This window comes from Apteryx mantelli, chromosome 18, assembly GCF_036417845.1.
Source record: "Apteryx mantelli isolate bAptMan1 chromosome 18, bAptMan1.hap1, whole genome shotgun sequence".
Taxonomy (NCBI): Eukaryota; Metazoa; Chordata; class Aves; order Apterygiformes; family Apterygidae; genus Apteryx; species Apteryx mantelli.
The window spans coordinates 3,775,673-3,793,869 of record NC_089995.1 but is presented as its reverse complement, the minus strand read 5'-3'; the positions used below and the strand labels follow the sequence as shown (position 1 = coordinate 3,793,869).

The window sequence follows — 18,197 nt, the reverse complement described above, 5'->3', positions numbered from 1 at the left end:
GTGTCTGGCAGTGGCCAGTACCTGACAGCAGAGAGGTCTAACATGCTTGGTTTGTGCAATGATCCATCTTTGTGTCCCCTGAAGTGACTGGCTGACATCCTCATCCAAGAAGTTTGTTTATCTTTCTTTTACTCGCCACAACTACACACAGTAGCAGGCAGGTGTTCATCCTGCCTTCTCTAAAACCCCAATAAAGCAGATCTTTTATGAGCAAAACTGGCTGCTTGGGGCTGTGTCTGCTAGGGAGCTGGACAGCACTGATTCCACAGACCTTTGGAGACTCACTCGAGTCAGCATGACTTTCAGCTGCTGTTTGCTTTCCTTGCTGTGCAGGGCATGTTTGACTATCACCAAGAACTCTCAGCAGAAACAGATCTGTCTGGACATGACTGCTCCACAATTACTCATTTTAACAGTAGCAGTCATTGGAAAAGCAAGAGAAGAAGAATGATTTCATTTTCATAACCTTGAGTTCCCCCTGCCCTGCTTGGACGAGTTTGCCTGCATTATTTTCACATCCCAGGAACACAGCCTCCACATCGCTCCTACTACAGAGCACTCATGCTTCTTCCACATGTGCTGAAGATTTGGTCTTAGCATCCAGGGCTTGTTCCAGTCTGATGGCGCATGAAAACCCCCTAAGTAAAATGCTAGTGATCCTAAGAGATAACCCCTGGGTGACTGACCCACACTTTGGTGTGGTTCATCTGGACTACACTCTGATTAACACGCCGGTTAGCGTTCATCTGGAAATGCTAAATGAGCTGGGTGCAAATTGTGGTGCTCTGCTCCACTGGGCATCTTGCAATAACAACGGAGTTCGTGCCATCACTCTGCCAGCAGGCTGCAGAGCACAGCCCAGAGCCAAGCACCAGCTCTTTGATGAACTTAAGTTTACAAAGCTAAATGGGAAATTCAAGCTGGTTTATGAAACCTTCATGGTATAACATGGCAGAGTTTCAGTCACTCCCTTCAGCTTCCGCTTTGCTGGTTGAGAACACAAAGACACACTAAGACACCCACACCCATGACACAGCTGAACCCTCATGATACACCAAACAGTCTTGTGAGAGTCTGATTCTGGAAATGCAAGAAGAAGGCTTTATATTTTTATGCATTTATATTTTATTGAAGAGGCCAAAACATGTCAACACCTCTCTACAGCATGCCGTCATTTCTTGAGAACTTACTAGTGCAGAATACCATCAGTGACTTAATGAGGGATGGAGAAATCAAGAAAGTTCTATTCTTTAAGTGTTTTCCAGAACCCCATCCATCCCCAAGACTTTAATTTCGACAGGTCAAAGTGAAAGCTGTTTTATTTGCAAATGGAACGGGTAGTGGCAAAAAGGCAGTACTTGCTATTCACATTCAATGTCTGTATTGTGAACCCACTGACAGCCAGCGTTTTCTCCTGGTATCCAGTGATTTTGCTTCTGCTTCTTGCAAAAGAAACTCCCTTACCCCCTACTCCTTTGCTTTGGAGAACAGCAAATGCACCCTAAACACTTTGGCAAGGAAAAAGAGAAAAGAACTTTAGTATTCACTTAAAAAAATCTAATCTTTCAAAGCCACACTGTGGAAGAGGGTGAGGGAAGAAAGAATGGCACCTGAGCATGTGGCGTGGGCAAGAACCCTCTTGATTAGCTGCTGTGAGGAAGGTGATTTCTATGAGCTCGGACAAAATTTCTGGGTTTCTGGAGCAAGCAGGATGGACTCAGGAAGGTCACGTACTGAAAGAGCCTGCCCTTGGGGGTCTGCAGTGGGCTTTCAGTCCAGTGATACTGGAGGACAGCCCCAACCATGCTATGTTTTGAGGTGGCAGGAGAACACCACCAGTGAAACCACAGCAGGCCCCGTCCTACTCTCGCTGACCCCCCTGCCACAATCCTTTGCAATGAATTCAATGTTAGCAGAGCTGGACTAGAGATGTGACGAATAAAAAGATGGCTTGCTCTCTGATACCTGCACTTTATGGGGCTTCAAGTCAGCTTTTATCACATCAGATTATCCAAAACATTTTTTTTTTCCACAGGAAGAATTCATAAGCAGCAGTGTTTTACCTTTCGGGCTTTGCAGGGCTTTTTTCCAAAGCACCACCTCGCCAGTTGACCCGTGCTCCTGAGCACAGGGAAGTAAATATCAAGCAGTCTCTTCCCCTGAAGGTATTTAATTTCTTAATTTGTCCATATGGCTCAGATGCTCCTTTTCTCTTCAACCAGCTGCCTGTCTGCGAGACCAGATGAAGTTGGGAAGAGATGGACATTCAGGGCATGCAGGGCTCTGTGTTTAGGGTGCTGAGCACCCTCACTGTGAGAAGGAAAACTGCATCCTTTGAAGCATCCATGAAAACACCTTACGTGGAAAGCAGGGAGGATTCCTCTTTCTTTCACTAACTTATGTAACTTCTCTGTGCCATAGTCCACATCTGCATAAAAGTGAATGCTTTTCTGGTCCAATATCATGTCATGAAGATCTGTTCATGGTTGCAAATCACCTTGACGAAAGGCAATCTGCAAATGCAAATGATGACAGTGATACCTGCTATATATAATGGCTGTAAAATAATTAATGCCAATCAACACACATCTATGGAAAACTGGGATCGTCAAAGTAAAGCAAGATCGTTCTACGATAAGATCACAAGTTTGTTGCACAGAGGTAATAATAGTATTGATGTGATGCACTTAGACCTCTTTAAGATGTTTGACTTGGGGCACATGTTTTGATTAAGAAATCTGTTGAGTAAAAAATCAGCTTGGATTAAAACCCAGCTGAACTGAGAGGTCTCAAAATGGAACTGCAAGGAGGAACCATCGCCCCGCAGATGCTCCCGGCATCCCATCAGACTTGGGTTTGTCCCCATGCTGCTTTCTGTCTCTATTAATGGCCTGGAGGAAGACATTAAACCATCACTGGAGCTATCTGCTGATGACACAAAGTTGGGGGAAGCAGAGAATAATGAAGAGATGGATCACAGATACAGGAGATCTGGACTTTGGTAGTAAGGCCAAATGCAAGGTCTGATAGCCAGAACAAACCATGTGGGCTAGGCTCCCAGGTGACACACCCCATCTCAGGAAGCAGAAACTTTGGAAAGGCTTTGAGGTTATTGTGGGAAATTAACTGGACCCAAAATGGCTTATGAAGTTCTGGCTTGTTTGGATCAGGCAATGGTGAGAGGAGGCGTGAAGAATGCTGCCTTTGGCCCTGATAGATCTATTCCTGGCCAAAATTCAGGGTTGACAACTTAAAGAAAACATAGACAGATTGGAGACAGCTCAGAGTACAGTCATAAGAACTATTCAAGGACTAGAAAACATGTTGTTTTTTTTTTACTGAGAGATCCCAGGAGCAAAATCTTTGTAGCTTGACAAAGAGGAAGTTACATGGTGACTTGATCGTGGCCTGTAAGTGCCATTAAGTGGAAATTGATAAGGGAATTTATCTATCTGCTGGACAAAAACGTGACAGCATCCAACAGCTGGAAGTTGAAGCTAGACAAACTCAGATTATAAATAAGGTACAAATGCTTAACATTGAGGGTAACTAGCCTGGCAGATTGCTTGTTTTGATAGATTCTCTAACATTTTTTAAGCAAGATGGATTGGCAAGCAGTTCTTAAAGGAACTGCTATGATTTAAGTGTTAGTTAAATATGGAATTCAGGGCAGTCCCAGGGCCTGATTTATGTAGGTGGTCAGATTAAAGGATAATTTGTTTTAATAAATTTATTCAGCACCTTATTATACACATGACTGCTCATTATCTTGCATTTGTTTCCCTCCAGGACTTCACTGCCGGAGGGATTCTCCTCTCTTTGCCACCACCAGGACATGCTGACAGAAGCTGGAGACAATCAGGTTGCCCTGTTAATTGGATCTAACTCGAAAGAGCAGACCAGAAATGCATTGGAAGCATGTATTGCCCAGTCCATGGCTTAGTCATGTGGCCACTGCCGAAGTCCACTCAGCCCCTTGGTTTAGCAGTGGTCAGCTTTGTTCTGGCAAAGCTCAGTCCTGGCCTCCAGGGAATTCTGCTGGAGCAAGAATTGCAGATTCGGCACTCTGGTTCTCAACAGCACTGCTGAGAGTTTGCCAAGTGGGTTGGCTTGGGAGATTCCCTTCATCAGATCTGTCCTGACTGGCTACGATGCTGGAAGGTTGCAGGTGACATGCCAAGGAAACAAGGATGACAAGGAAACGCAAGAGTGCCGACGGGGGGATGAGGAATGGATGCCATGATGGGGACGTGGCCATCCATCACTGTAAGCTGCTGGGCAGGTTACAAACTGCAGCCTGCCTGACATATTTTCTCCAGCAGGGAGCCATCCTTCATGCCCTGTCAGCTATGAAAGCTGGCCAGTTGTGAGGTCCCAGAGGAAAACAAACATGGAAGTGAAATGGCAGCAGAGGAGAGCAGCAGGCTTGCACATCGGGGCAGTGTTTTCATAATCCTCCTGGGTAGCCTGACCTGCTTCCACACTCTGGGTACTACCTTTTGGTATAGAAAAAAGCTCAGCTGGGGCTTTGTTGTTCCTCCATGCTGGCCTCCTGACATGCCTGCTTGACTTTTTCCACATCAGAATGGGCGGTTCCTGTGCTTTTTGAGCTTTTGACTAACTCATGGTTGCTGCAGCCAAGGCTTCCCTCAACCATATCCCTCAATCATCTTCCATCTTCAACCAGTTCTTCCTTGTTCATGAATAACAGGTCCAACAGTTCATCTCTCCTTTTCTGCCAGGTGACCCTCAGCAGTCTCTCCACAACCTCCCTGATCCAGGTCCCCCCCCTCCCCAGGCAAGAAACAGACCTCTGGAGACATCAAGTTACATCAGCAGATGGGGTCTGCTGTCTCCAGGAGGGTGTCTCCAGTGACTATTACCCCCAGCTTCATCCTGCTGCCAGTGCTTGGTTCAGGCTCAGCTGGCTCCCGTGTCTCCCCTTGGGGTCTTCTCCTCTTGACCTGCTACCAGGGCACTACATCAGTTCTGTAAAAGCAGATTTGCAGGTGGAGCAGGCACCGTCTGCTCTTGCTCATGCAGCATACGAGAGACCTTTGCCATTTATTGCAGTCCCTTCCAGTCCCAAAGAAGAGTCATGTATGAAATTTCAGTGCAGGGCTGCAGGCGCTTCACATGCTGCCTTCCAGAAGCATGGCTGCGATTTCATGCAGTTTGGTGTCTCCACACTCAGCACCTGATCTTCTCCTGCTCTGTGCCCTGAGCAGAGCCACAAGAAACTGCAGCTGAATAGATCTCAATAAGGGATTGTAGAGCACAGAAAGAAATGGCATCGTGCAAGGTTTCAGGCAGCAAAAAATCATATCTGTAAAATTAAGTTGGATCCCACTAGCACTCACATATTCCTACTACATTTTTGCTAGTGATCTCAGTGGAGCAGTGGCACTTCAGCTGCATCGGGGAACAGTCTCTGTGTGGGCATGCAAAACGGTAATAGCTTGTAAGCCAGGAAAGGAGCACTCTGAAGCAGCCACCTCCATTCACATAGCTGACCACCTGAAGTTTAAACTAATGGGTTTTTGCTCACAGCACAAAGCACACCAGAGTAGTTTGAATCACTTGGGATGAGCTCTAAACCAGCCCTATTGACCTCACAAGGAAATGGACTCAGCATTCACGTAGATGTCCTACATGCCAGGCAGTAACGAACACCTAGCAGCAATGATTTCTTACATCTCTACATCTGCTTTTCAAGTGTGCCTTCATTTATACAAGTAATACCACGAAAAGATGAGGCAACTTGATCACATATCTCAGATCTAACACTAAAGCAGTTTGCATCACTGAATATTGAGGTATTCCCAAGAAAACATAGGCTCCCTTCAAACACCTCTCTTTCCAAATGTGACTTTTCTCAGTCAATGGAAATCACCCAAAATGTGCTAACTGGGCTTGGAAACATTGTGATACCCAGATAAAAACCTACTGCAGCCTACGGTTAAAGATGAGACCTTAGAGTTCTGCTCTAGACCCCTAACACGGCACAAGAGCATCTCTCCTCTCCTCTGGCAATCAGTTTTAGTGATGCCAATGGCATCCCTGGTTCTGGACTGAAAGTAGGATTTGTCTGGTAAAGGTGACTATCTTAAAAAATGAATGAAAATGTGGATTTAGTTTCAAAGACAGTTGAAAGTAGGATCTGAACATCCTTTAAATGGGGATGCTTTGCCTCAAAGTGATATTTAACACCCAAAGGCACATTCTTGTAGATTATAGGGGTCTAGGTAAAGTGATAAAAATTATTCAACAAAACATCTCTGAAATTCCACCATCCACTCTATTTAATGCACCAGTTCAAGCTTCAGGGGACTGCACTATAGCTGAATGAGAAGCAGATGGGAAAATAAAGGTACTAAATTGGTACAGATATAAAAATTACAGCCACCCCCAAATTTGGCCAGTTTGGGACTGTGTGCAGCTTGTGCCTTGAGCTCTTTCTATGTGATTTGGTATCTATTAGCAGCAGCACGGCAGCACCGTACTTGGCCCCTTGGCGTCGTGCAATGACAAGGTGGGCAATACACTTGAACGTGCGGTGATGGAGATGGGTGAAACTCCCAGAAGGTGGGAGAGGAAAGGGACTCCCAGAGTGGGGTTCAGTGACCTGTACAACTTCACCAGCATGCTAGCAGCAGGTTGAGAAAGTGATCCCTCTCTTCTTAACTGGCTTCCAACTCAAGAAATAATTATCGCAAGCATTCGGCATTGCTGTTCCTCCATCAGGCATTCAATGATCGGCTAATGTGTCACTGCAGAGCTCCCAGGAGCATGGAGCAAGAGGGCATTACAGAGGAATTTGGTGAGCTTTCCACACCTTTACACAGCTCCCTGCTGCCTGGACATCTCCTGACTGGGAAGATTAAAGGGATTAGAAGCTTACAAATGATGAAGCAGTGAGGTGAAAGGCTTTAGAAAATACCAAAGTCGTCTTAATTTACATGAGACATTTAAAAAATGAATGGACTGAGGATTTTTTCCCAAAGGAAAATGAGAGAATTTACTCAGAAGCAAGGTTATTTGACCAGTAAAATGGTTTGCTCATCCCCTGTGAAAGCACTAATGTATATTTTATATGGTGCAGAGACAAAGACACCTCTCACATGCTCCTCTACAAATTAGGTGAAAAGAGTGAATGGAGTTTTTAGGATGAGAAGAGAATACGGTTTTAAGAACACATCTGAATAAAACACTGCTAGAGTAAAGCTGGGAAGCAGTTTCCAGCTGAGTAATCCATGGACTACAAATTATATTTTGGGGTAGGCTGAAAACTACTCCCAAAGCATGCAAAAAATCCCATCGAAAAACAAGCACTTACAGAAGCAATAGAAATGTAGAAATCTTGTTTTCTGCAGGCTTATAGACAGCATCTCACTTCACCATCCATGGCACCACACCAAACTCTTTCCTTTCCATCACCCTCCCTCTGCATCAGTGCCCCTAGGTGAGTTTGTGCTATTTCCCACTCCGAGGTACCTGTATGTAACTGGCTGCTTGGGCCAGTTTAATATCCAGCCCTGGTTAAAATAAAATTTAACTGCGCCTGTAAAAACAATGGGAGCAAAGAGCCACTGAAGGCTCTACAAAGTGGGTTTTACAAGTCAAAAATATGTTCTTCTATTTTCATTCTCCCCAGCCACGGATCTGGGAAAAAAAGTGGAATGGGCAGGAATAGGTAATATTGAGCGGACTGTAGAGATTGGAAAATCCCTGCCTTGGCTATAGGTTTCTGGGAAATGTCCTCCAAAGGCCTGATTCTGCAGGTGTCTCCTTGGCCCTGAATGCAGCTCTTGCAGGACAAGATATTTCCAGCGTAGGTGTCTTTCCCTGCTGGCTGTTTCAAGCACAGTTTTCTTTTCTTTCTTTTTCCCGTCTTGTGCTCCACAGAGACTTTTGTCAGGACAAGGCAGCCATGCAGCGTGTCCCTCCAATGAAAGCTTTTTCCTCATGGGTTTGTAGACACTGTCTCCAACACTCTGCAGAGATGGTGCACAGCTATAGCACTCATAGAAGAATCCCCAAAACTTGTGACCCCAGTGCAAAAAAGGGACTCACAGCTCGAACCCTGTATGCTTTACTGCTGAGCCAGTCTGACGAGGCACCCACCTCTGCAGGGGTCTGCTCTGCTTGGGTAGCATTTATGCCCAGGTCCTAAGGGTGACAGCCCTGCACCTCTTAGGGCTGTGCAGGCACCTGAGCACTGGAAAAGGGGGGGCCGCTTGGTGTTTGCTGTGTCCGCTGTCACACATGGGCACAGAACCAAGGAGCACGCAGTTTGCTACACTTTTGACAAGAAAAATGAAGACTATAAGAGGGGGATTAATATACACAGAGCTACGGGTACTTGATTTACTACAGGTTTCTCACTCTTGCCCTTTCAAGTCGACAAGGCAGAGCGGAAACGTGATGCTGACATACATTAGAGAGTATAATTCCCTCCTGTGAGATGCAAAGTAGCTGGAAACCTGACTTAGCAGGATGATTGGCAGCCCCCTAAATCAGGCAATTCCCTGAGTGATAGGAAGTTAGTAAAACTGAGCCCGGGCCGGGCAGGCCCGCTGTGTCCCCACTGCCAGGCACACTAGGCTGGGCAGATGGTCCGAGGGCAGAGCATTGGGGTAATGGCACCAAGACCACCTAAGAGCCCTGGAGCTCCTCTGGGTGACACCAAGGCCTGGATCAGGAGGAGAGGTGATGTTTTACAGCCAGACAAAAATCCTTTCTGAACATTTTCTGATTTGTGCCCATAAGCTGTAAGCAACTTCCCTCCCCCAGAGCAGAAGAGAATTGGAGTCACGTTGCTTCTGCTTCTAGTAAAACACATCCAGGATCGAGATACTTTGGTGCAGAGTAAGCAAAGGGAAGGGATAATGATGCAAGTTAGCAAGAGAGAAGGATGTGGTTCTCCATAACTAATTTAGGAATATTTCTGCATGACTGACTGACAAACTGAGATTTATAGAAATGTTTGTTTAACTAACTGATACGGGGTATATATTTTAATGCAGACACAGTCAGATTTTGATCAGAAAATCTCCACATCCTCAACTTATCTGATCTGAACCCCATCCAACTTCCCTGCTCATGCGGCTAATACGGCATTTGTTAAAGCCATTGTGTAAAACAGAAGTTTCCTCTTGGAGCAAATTGTATGCCCCTCACGTGAAATCTCACCGAGGAATACGTCAGGCAGAGGGGCAGCACCTCTCTACTACATTTCAAGGGAGACAAATACGGGTGTCACTGCTTCCAGTGACCAGCCAGGGAGGGCTGGGTGTGGGTAGCGACTGTCGCTGGCAGATCGTGGGGGGAGAGATCCCCTTCACCCACGGTTTGGGCCAGCCCTGCTGGCATGGCCCAAGCCCTGGGGTGGCCCTCCTGCCTCTCCAAAGCTAGGTGTGCCCTGGGCGCTGCACGGCTTGCGCTCGCTCCCAGCAGTGCTCAGCCCTGCTCTGTGTCGGGAGCCGGTCTGGCCCTGAACAGAGAAACTGCACTGATTCAGAGAGGAGACTTGCCTCAGTAAGACCAGCACGGCCAGGAGAAGCTCCAAGCCTGCTGTTCGCACTCGAGGACTTGCTTCACAGAAGTCGTCCTTCAGACAGGACTGTGGGAAGGGCCACGCTGGCTGAGCTATGCAGCACGCTGGGGGCCAACCATGGACTCAAACCTGGGGCAAATCTACAGGAAAGCGCGAGACAGGACAGAGACATCTGCGCGGGCACTGACTCTCCTAGCTCAGGTGCTGGTTGCAGCACAGCTGCAGCAGAACAGAGCGCACCAAGGACTAACCTCCAAGCGCCTGCGGTGCTCGGCGGGCAGGTCTGGCAGCTGCACCACGCTCTGTGCTGCCCAGCGATGCTTTGGTAACCAGCTAGTGGCTGAAGTGAGCCAACAGGCATGTCTGTGCCATGCAGTGCTGTCCTCCTAGCTCGCACTATGGCTATGGAGATGCGTTGGCCCCCACATCAGCTTCCTTCACTCCTGCCAGTTCAGGCAGCGCTGGTTTATTCTCGTTATTACCTTTTCCACTTGTTTGCAAAAACTATGTAAAAGGCTCAGATGCTCATACTCGGCACAATCTCTGATGGTTGTAATAGCAATAGGGGTGTGACTTGATAGAGCACCTTTAAAACTTTCCAGGCTTTGGGTGAGATTTACCGAGCACTGGGTTTGGGAAGTATTTATTGTGGAGCAGAGGCAGCAGTGAACCTAGAGAGTGTACGATGTGAAAAGGAAGGCAGCATGATTCATCAGTGAGGAAGAGCAAGACAGCTTATCTGTTTTCTGCAATTCCACTTACAGCCAAGAAAAATGAGCCATCGTAACAGAAATTATGTGTGACAGGGAAGGACAAACCATTCTAATCAAAACAACAGCAGCTCAGATAACTCCTGGAAGAACTCAGCCACAGGCACCCGACCCCATTTGGAGGGCAATATTGGGCCAGGAGGATGCTCCTTGCAAGACAGCAGGGTCTAGACAGTGGCACAGCCCACTCTCACCTCCTCCAGGTTAGATAAAAAAGTATGCAAAAAGAAAGCAATGCAGGACCAGGCAGGGGAGCACCCCAGATATACTGAGCCTGCAGTGTTCAGATTTTCTGGATCCCTCATACAAAGCCAGGTCAACTTGATTCAAGGCACAGCTTAATAAATGAACAACTGAGAACTTTCCAATTCTAGAGAGAGGTGAGGCAGAAGAAGAGAGTGGGGAGGAAATATGAAAGCAATGAAAACAAAAGATAATAATGCAAGCCACTGAGAATGACTGGCTCCCAGAAATCCTTTAAATCATTCCTGAAGGCAAAGCTTTCATCTGGTTCCCCAATTCACTGTTTATTTTGCTCAAGTGCAATGTGAACCTTGGGGTCAAGAGCATTACATTCAAGCTCCTCTCAAGTTAGCTGACTCCTAAGCAGTAAACTGCTTTCTGTCATTGATTTAGCAATGACCAAACCCCAGACCCAGAGAGACTTCTACTTTTTTGTGGTGGATGGAGAACCCTGGATAGGTGAGGATATGTTGGAGAGATGAATTCATCTAGGAGATGAATACTCAACTAGAGAAAAGTCCAGATCTTCATCCAGATCAGACAATAAAGGCTTAGGCACCACCTGAGTCTAATTCAGAGCCTTTGGAAAGGTCACAGTGATTTCCATGCTGTAATTCGTCTTTATGTTTTGAGTCTGTTCAGTCCCAGCTATTCCAGAAACCATCTGGGACTTAAGCTTATTTCATTTCCCCTGCAGAAAGAGAAGAACCAAGCAGATCACGCTTTAGAAAGAGAGAGGTTTTCCTATAGTGAAGACTCCTTGATGCTTTGCCTTTGTCCTTGACAAGGTACAAAACCTGGAGTTGGGCACCTATATTCTTTTGTCATCTTAGCCTTACATGACTTGACCAAGCCTGTGCAGTCAGGCTGTGGAAGAGGACAGACTGCGCACCATGCAAACAGCACATTGGGACTCTGAGCGCTGGACCATCCTCCAAAGGCCAAACCAAGTTTGGTTGTTTTGCTAGAAAACCCACTCTAAGTCAACCAGCAGGCATCGTTCCTCCCTGTCCTGTGCTCTGCAAACGATCACACTGGCATATAGTGATTTCCTAACTTTCTTTGGTTTGTGGGTCCCTCACAGCAGATATGCTCACTCAGGTCTGTGCTGGTCTCCTGAAACCAGAGGAGCTCACCTTCTCGAGCTAGGAGTGGGATCCAGCCCAGTCCTCTCATGCTGCCAGCCTTCAAACTTCACAGTGTGGTGGGCTGAAATCTAGACAAGAGCGTACTGTGAACAATCCCCTTCCTTTTAAAACCTAGATCCCATATTTGGTCTGCCAGGAAGCGTGACACAGAGCTGAACATCCTCTTCCATCCCATTTGTGTAATGTGGGTGTTTTACCATTTCAGCCATCCCACACCATCTCTCAGTTCCTTCCACACACCAAAATCCCATGATGAATTTACATTCCTGACATTCTTCGAAACATATCTTTGAGTTGCTTTCATTTGCCTTCTGTTTTTTTTTTTTAATCTGTAAGACATTTTCAGAATGAATTTTTAAGCTTTTCATCACATTAGGTTAGAAACACACTACTATTTTTTTGAAAGTGAAGAGGTTCGCAAACGATATTGCTTTAAGAACTGGAGTTTTAAGAAAACAGACTGAGGCCCATGGTAAAATTGCAAGGGTTGGCAAACCTGCATGAGACTGCAGCATAGCACTCTTCCTTCCTTTAGGTAATTTATTCTAGACTGAAATCATTCATAAAACAAAGGTTACCTCTAGGTAGAACTTTATTATTAAAAATCCCCTCAAACATACAATTCTCATGACTACAATTCTAATAAAAATATGAAAATACTGATGATACGAGAAACGGACACCTAGTCCTGGCAATCTAAATGTCAAAACCTCTGGATCAGATGCTTTACCGATGCAAACTGACAGAGCGCTTGTGACTTTAATGGCGTGATACCATTTTACCTTGGGAGAAGATTTGGCCATCGCTGCTGCATTGTATAATATTAGGTGCAGATTGGCAAGCAGATTTCCAGTGGTATAAGCTGATGTCAGTAGAGCCATGCTGGATTTATATTAGTCAAGAAGCCTACCAGATGATTTCCAAAACATTGTTTTGGAGTCCCAGTGATAGAGCTTTGTCTTGGAGAATTCTTATCAAATTTGAAAGAAATGGGCTCTTAGAGTTCACTGTAAAGATGAGGCAAGCTTTGGGGTCTGCGGCTGAGGTCAAATGCATCATGCACAGCTTTCAGAAACTTCCGTGCACGGGCAGCGGATTTGGTTTGTTGGACTTGCTGCAAGTGCACACAGGGCCTGGGGTGCAGGCGCCCACCCTGCCTTCCGTGTGACAGACAGGAGTGACATGCTGGGAAGAAGCTCTCAACTGCTGACTAGTGGAAAATAAGAGTTCAGAGAGAGCTCATTTATATATTTTCTACTCAAGATTTCCCAAGTGGCAGCTTGGAGAATCATATCTGGAGAGATGGCAGAGAAAGACTGAAATGAGAGAAGCTGGGATGAAGGAAGAAGAAGGCTTTCAGTGTTCCCCTGGGAAGGTGTTAAAAGAAAGAGAGATGAAACAGTGCAGTGGCAAGATGTGGTGGTATTTGGATGTCTCAGCCAGGGTCTGGAGAGCAGAAAATTCAGAAAGAAAACTCTTTATTCAACTTTAAAACAGGATATGGCCGCACTCCTCTCATGGGATAGAAACAGCCCATCCAGCTGGGAGACCCGACGTCAGACTGGGGCAGGGTATAATGGAGGGAAAGATGCTGCTTCACAAGGCATAGAAAGCTGAATAAAAGCACTGTGGCCACCAGTATCACAACAGCATGCTTCATTTTACCATTCACTTCACTGTATCACGGTTCATTACTCAATTTGGTGCAGCCTTTCTTTGCCTCTTAACACAGCTTGCTTTCATTTATGTACAAAGTCAGTGCTTATGAGTGCAAAGGCATGGCCTTTTTACATGCCTCAGGAAGGTGTTAGTCTTTTCCTGGGTTTCTAGAAGAAGACTCACATCACTCTTAACCTGGAGAAGGAACCCTAGGCATTCAAATCCAGCAGCAGCTGCTGCCAGCAACAGCAGGCAGAAAGGTGACAAATATCGGAAGAGAAGCACTTATCCTAATGGTGGTGCTTGGGTAACGAGACAGGTGCTCAAGAGGCCAGCCCTAAAGTGTACATCCCATACATGAGCTGCAGAGCTGTTCATGCCACTTGTGTATTTTGCCTAGTGCAGCCTTTAAACAAATCGGTAACCTTTGCTCTTTGCTATTAAAGAACAATCTCAGTGAGACTAGAGGTCAGGCTTGGAAGTCAGTTATGCTCAAAAGACCCCCTGAAGTCACCCGAACGCCACCAAGGTCACCACAATTTGGGTATGGTTCTGGGCACCATGGGCACAAACCACACAACTGGTGCCCACCTTGGTTGGAGCAACTGCAAAGTTAATGAAGAGCCAGCACTTCATCAGGTGTAAATAAGCATAGCCCATTTGAAGTCCCTGGCACAGTGGTGCCTGGAGAGAGCCTGGCCCACGCAGAGCAGAGTGGTTGATTTATTTACAGAATTGCCAGAAAAAAAGACAATAAAGTCATTCTCCTTATCTTTCACACATCTCTTCAGATGTTAAAGATGCTCTTAGTCTTCATACTGGGAGAGATTGGCCATCTGTTTTGGAGTCACTTGAGTTCTTTTAATTAAAGAAATCAGTGTTTGCTGTCTGTAATTAAGTCCTGGTGTTCCTCCTCCTGCACAGTAGAAAGAAGCCCGGCTATATTCCCATTTTGGCCATCTGCCCCAGTGCACAATTAAGACTCTATAGCACTCACACACTGGCTGAGCACATGCTGCCATCCGTTGTGTGAGTGGTGCGGAAGAGGGAGCTCGCGGGACCTGTGGTCGCTGCAGGAGAAACGGTACAATGTGTCCGGAGGTGTCTCTCCTGGAGTGCTCCCTTGGCTGGATGGGAGATCCAGCCCCTCCGGGCAGATTCCCCACTGCAACCCGCTTTTCCCTCCAGCGGCAAGACCTCTCTTCTTCTAAAGGAGACTCATAAGCTGCTGCTTCTCCTGCCATCCTCCCTCTAGATATCTTCAGCCTGATGGGATAGCCAGATCTCACAGGCAGGGAGCTTATGATGATGTAGTGAAATAGCAGCAGACGTTCAGTTTGAGAGAAGAAAGGGGGAAAGTGAGCATTTTTCAGCACTACCACTCTGCCATTCTGGTACCTGCTGCCCTTGCCCTGGCTTTAGGAGGCCTGGAGTGGGAGCAACAGACATTACTGCCACTAATCAGCTAATACCCAGGAGGGGGCAAATCTCACACTTCATCTCCAGAGAAAGCTAGCTTTTGTAACATATGAGATAGTGTGGCTAGACTGTCAGCACGTTCTTGGTAGTCCTGTTTTTCAGAGACTCAACTCCTATCCGAAGCATGCTGAAACAAAGGAGCTATCTCCACAGACTTTGGTGAGCCTTGAGGCCCTCAGGAAGACCAGTGACAAATCCAGCACCCTGCAGCGAATCAGTGCAGAAGAGGAGGGCCTGCGCCTCCCTGCTCGGGGTTGCCAAATCCTTGTACATGGTGTTGTACTTGAGTCCAAGCAGAGCTTCATCATTACCAACCACTGTGGGCCCTGCAAGCCCAGCAGCTTGTCCTACCTGATGCTATTACCAGGAGATGCTGGACTGCTCACTTAATCCTCTTTCTCTCTCTCTTTTTCTTTATACTAGTTGGGTTTTGCTGTTTTCTGTTGTTTTAATCCTTGTTCAAGGTTCACCCCTTGCCCGAAGCATAAAGGAATAACTTGTGACAAGCTGGCATCGCTTTCAGCAGGCAGGAAATCTCTCCCTGAGCACATGCTTCCTGTCCAAAGGTCTAAGGAGATGTCTGGACAGAGAGCTCAAAAGGAACGTAAAGAGCCAGACTCAGGCAGGCAAAGGATGAATGGAGAAAAGGAACAGGTGCAAAAACGCATCCCTGAGCTGATGCCAAAGGCCAACTGGATCTAACGGCAACGACAGTAATTAAGGGCAACCATCTTTTCTCTGATCTGCACCATGGAGCTTCTCCTACCTTCACCAACTGTGCCCAGGATTTGCAAAATACATCCTGAGATCTCTTCCAAATGCACCATGAAAGAAAGAAGTCCTTCAGAGCAGTATGTGGTCCTGTCCCCCGATGAGCTCCTGCTCCTGCAACCTGCCTACCTGGCAGCTCAGCTGGCCTCCAACAAAGAAAACCCAAATACCCTCACAGTGCTTCAGGAGAAACAGAGCCATGGGGATTTTAAATGCTTGAGGAAGCACTGCATGTCAGACCTTTACATGGGCTGCAAGTCCTGGCAAAGGGAATAACAAGTCTTGATTTCCCCATAGCTCCCCGCGACAGGTTTGCCAGACCTCTCCCTTCCCTACCAGATACACTGCGTTTCTTATTTCCTGTGATGTATGACATCTGGGAACACTCATATACATCCAGTGGGCAGGCTCATTTATACGGTGTTTGAAAAATAGATGGTGTATGAAGTGCAATTTGGTGTTGCAGCAGAGTTCTGTCCCCCTTGGGGTGTCAGGGCATTTGATTAAAACCCTTTTATGGGAAATCAATATTTTACTCATTATAACTTTCATTCTCAGACCTAAAAACCACTGAGATGGACTTGTAAGATGCTGCACTACATGCATGCACACAAAGATCTATTCATTAGGAGAGTAATCCCCTAGCATTTATTTTTATTTCTTAAGCACACACACGGGTAAATAAACAGCGAGAAGGTGCTTTTCTAATGGGTTAGCGAGAGGCTGCACCAGCAATGCACCAAGACATTTACTGCACGATTAAAGGCTCCCACTTAGAAATACTAGCCCAGATCGGCAGCAAGATCTGTGCCAAAAGAGAACAGGACATCTCAGAGGGGGTTGTACAAAACTATTCCAAGGCTTTGAATTATACCCAAGTACAGGGGCTGATGCAGGAGACTAGAGAGATGCTTAGTGTAATGCAATGAGTCAAACACTGACTTGCAATTCAGAAGACCTGGAGTTTATTCCTGCTTCTCCCTCTGGCCTGCTGGAGACCTTGGTGAGTCACTTTGCAGCTCTGTGCTTCAGTTTTCCCATCTGCAAAATGGGGTGGAGACGTTGTTGTTCTGCAGGGTAATACCTGCAGATACACTCATGTTAGGTGCTGGAGAAGGACTGGGATGTCACTGGGATTTTGCCACAAGAGACTGTTATCAAGGTAGGACCTCAGTTAGCCCCAGGCTTTTCTCGAGAGGGGTTACAGGGACTGTGGGCAGGACTGATGGCAGCATGGCACAAAATGCCTGCACTGCACTCGGGGACTGGGCTGCTTTAATTACTGTTCCTGCTAACACCCAGCAGCTGAAAAAATGAACAAGGAGCAATAATAATACCAAAATAATACGTAATAATCCCTTCCCAGAGTAACACTGGTTTTCCTCCTCCAAGGGGTTGCTCTGTTTCCTACACCCTGGTCCGTTAGTGCCGAAACCATGGCAACAGCCCAGATTGTACCGTTAAAAAGTACAGAAGCACAACCACTACGATCTGCACAAGTACCTGCGACCTGTCTTGATTTGATGAAGACGAAAGGTGTTTAGGTTTCACTTGCATTTGTGTTTGTGAGAAAATGAAACACCGGTGGACTAAGAGAGGTGGAGACCCCAGGTCCCCCTGTGAGCCTGGACGTCACCCGTGTTCTCTGCACATTTGTGTCATTTTCCAGGGCAGGGGCTATGGGCCCAATCTTTGGGCAAAAGTCCTATCAATTTTCAACATTGCAATCAGCTGGGCTGGAAACTCATCTATGCCCTATTCCCGCTCCGACATGCAACCCCACAGCTTACACTATGCCTTACAAAGGCTTGCACTGAGGATGCCACATTGCACAACGCTCCCCGGGCTGCCGGTCCCACCATCGGAGCCAACACGGAGCGGGACGCGGGATGCTGCGGGCGCCGGGACGTGTTTGCCTGCTCCGCAGTTCTGAAGCTGTGGCATCAGAAACCGCCAAGAAGGCGGCAGTGACCCTTTCCAGTATCTTGCAGCACAAACTGCTGTCAAAAGAGCCCCTCTCTAAACAGAGGACTGGAGCAGATATAGCAGATATGAAACTGGTCTTGATACAAATAATGTTTCTGCTAAAGAGAGGCAGGAGGCAGCTGCCTGTGCCTAACCAATTTTTTTTTTTTTAATTAAAAATACCCCATTCCAGATTATGGTTGGTGGTTGTCTATGGTGGCTTTGCTCGTGGGAGCCAGAATAAGGGGACATGACTGCAACATGGCAAATGATGCCCAAGGACACAGGAGATGACAGTCCCTGTCTTGCAGCTGAGACCTGCGCTCCTTGGACCAGCGACACACTTGCGCGCCTCCACCGTGGACTGGCTCTGCCCTGCCAAGACTGGGATAAACTTCATTACATTCTGCTTAAAGCAGTTCAGCTACTCAACCCACTAGCAGAAAGAGTGAAGTGTGACAAAAGGACAAACTTCTCGAAGAGCTGAAGGAACAAAGCCACTAGAGAGGGCAGAACAAAGGGAAAGAGTCAGCAACGGTATCTGGAGGGTATTTTCCCATTTTTTTTCTTTCCAAATGTGAAATTTCATTAACATTTGATAGCACT

At 46.7% G+C, this 18,197-nt stretch overlaps 1 protein-coding gene across 2 annotated transcripts in view; it reads right to left on the bottom strand.

The window, feature by feature from the left end:
- Nucleotides 1-18,197, bottom strand: part of RALY (RALY heterogeneous nuclear ribonucleoprotein) — a 159,718-nt gene that overhangs the window by 43,062 nt on the left and 98,459 nt on the right. Inside the window, exon 1 of one of the 2 annotated variants that reach the window (XM_067307499.1) lies at nt 2,064-2,142. The exons of the other annotated variant lie outside the window; for it this stretch is intronic. The gene's annotated coding sequence lies outside the window, so the exon portion shown is untranslated. Of the gene's footprint in view, nt 1-2,063; nt 2,143-18,197 lie in introns of those variants that run through there. 2 annotated transcript variants of the gene reach the window in all.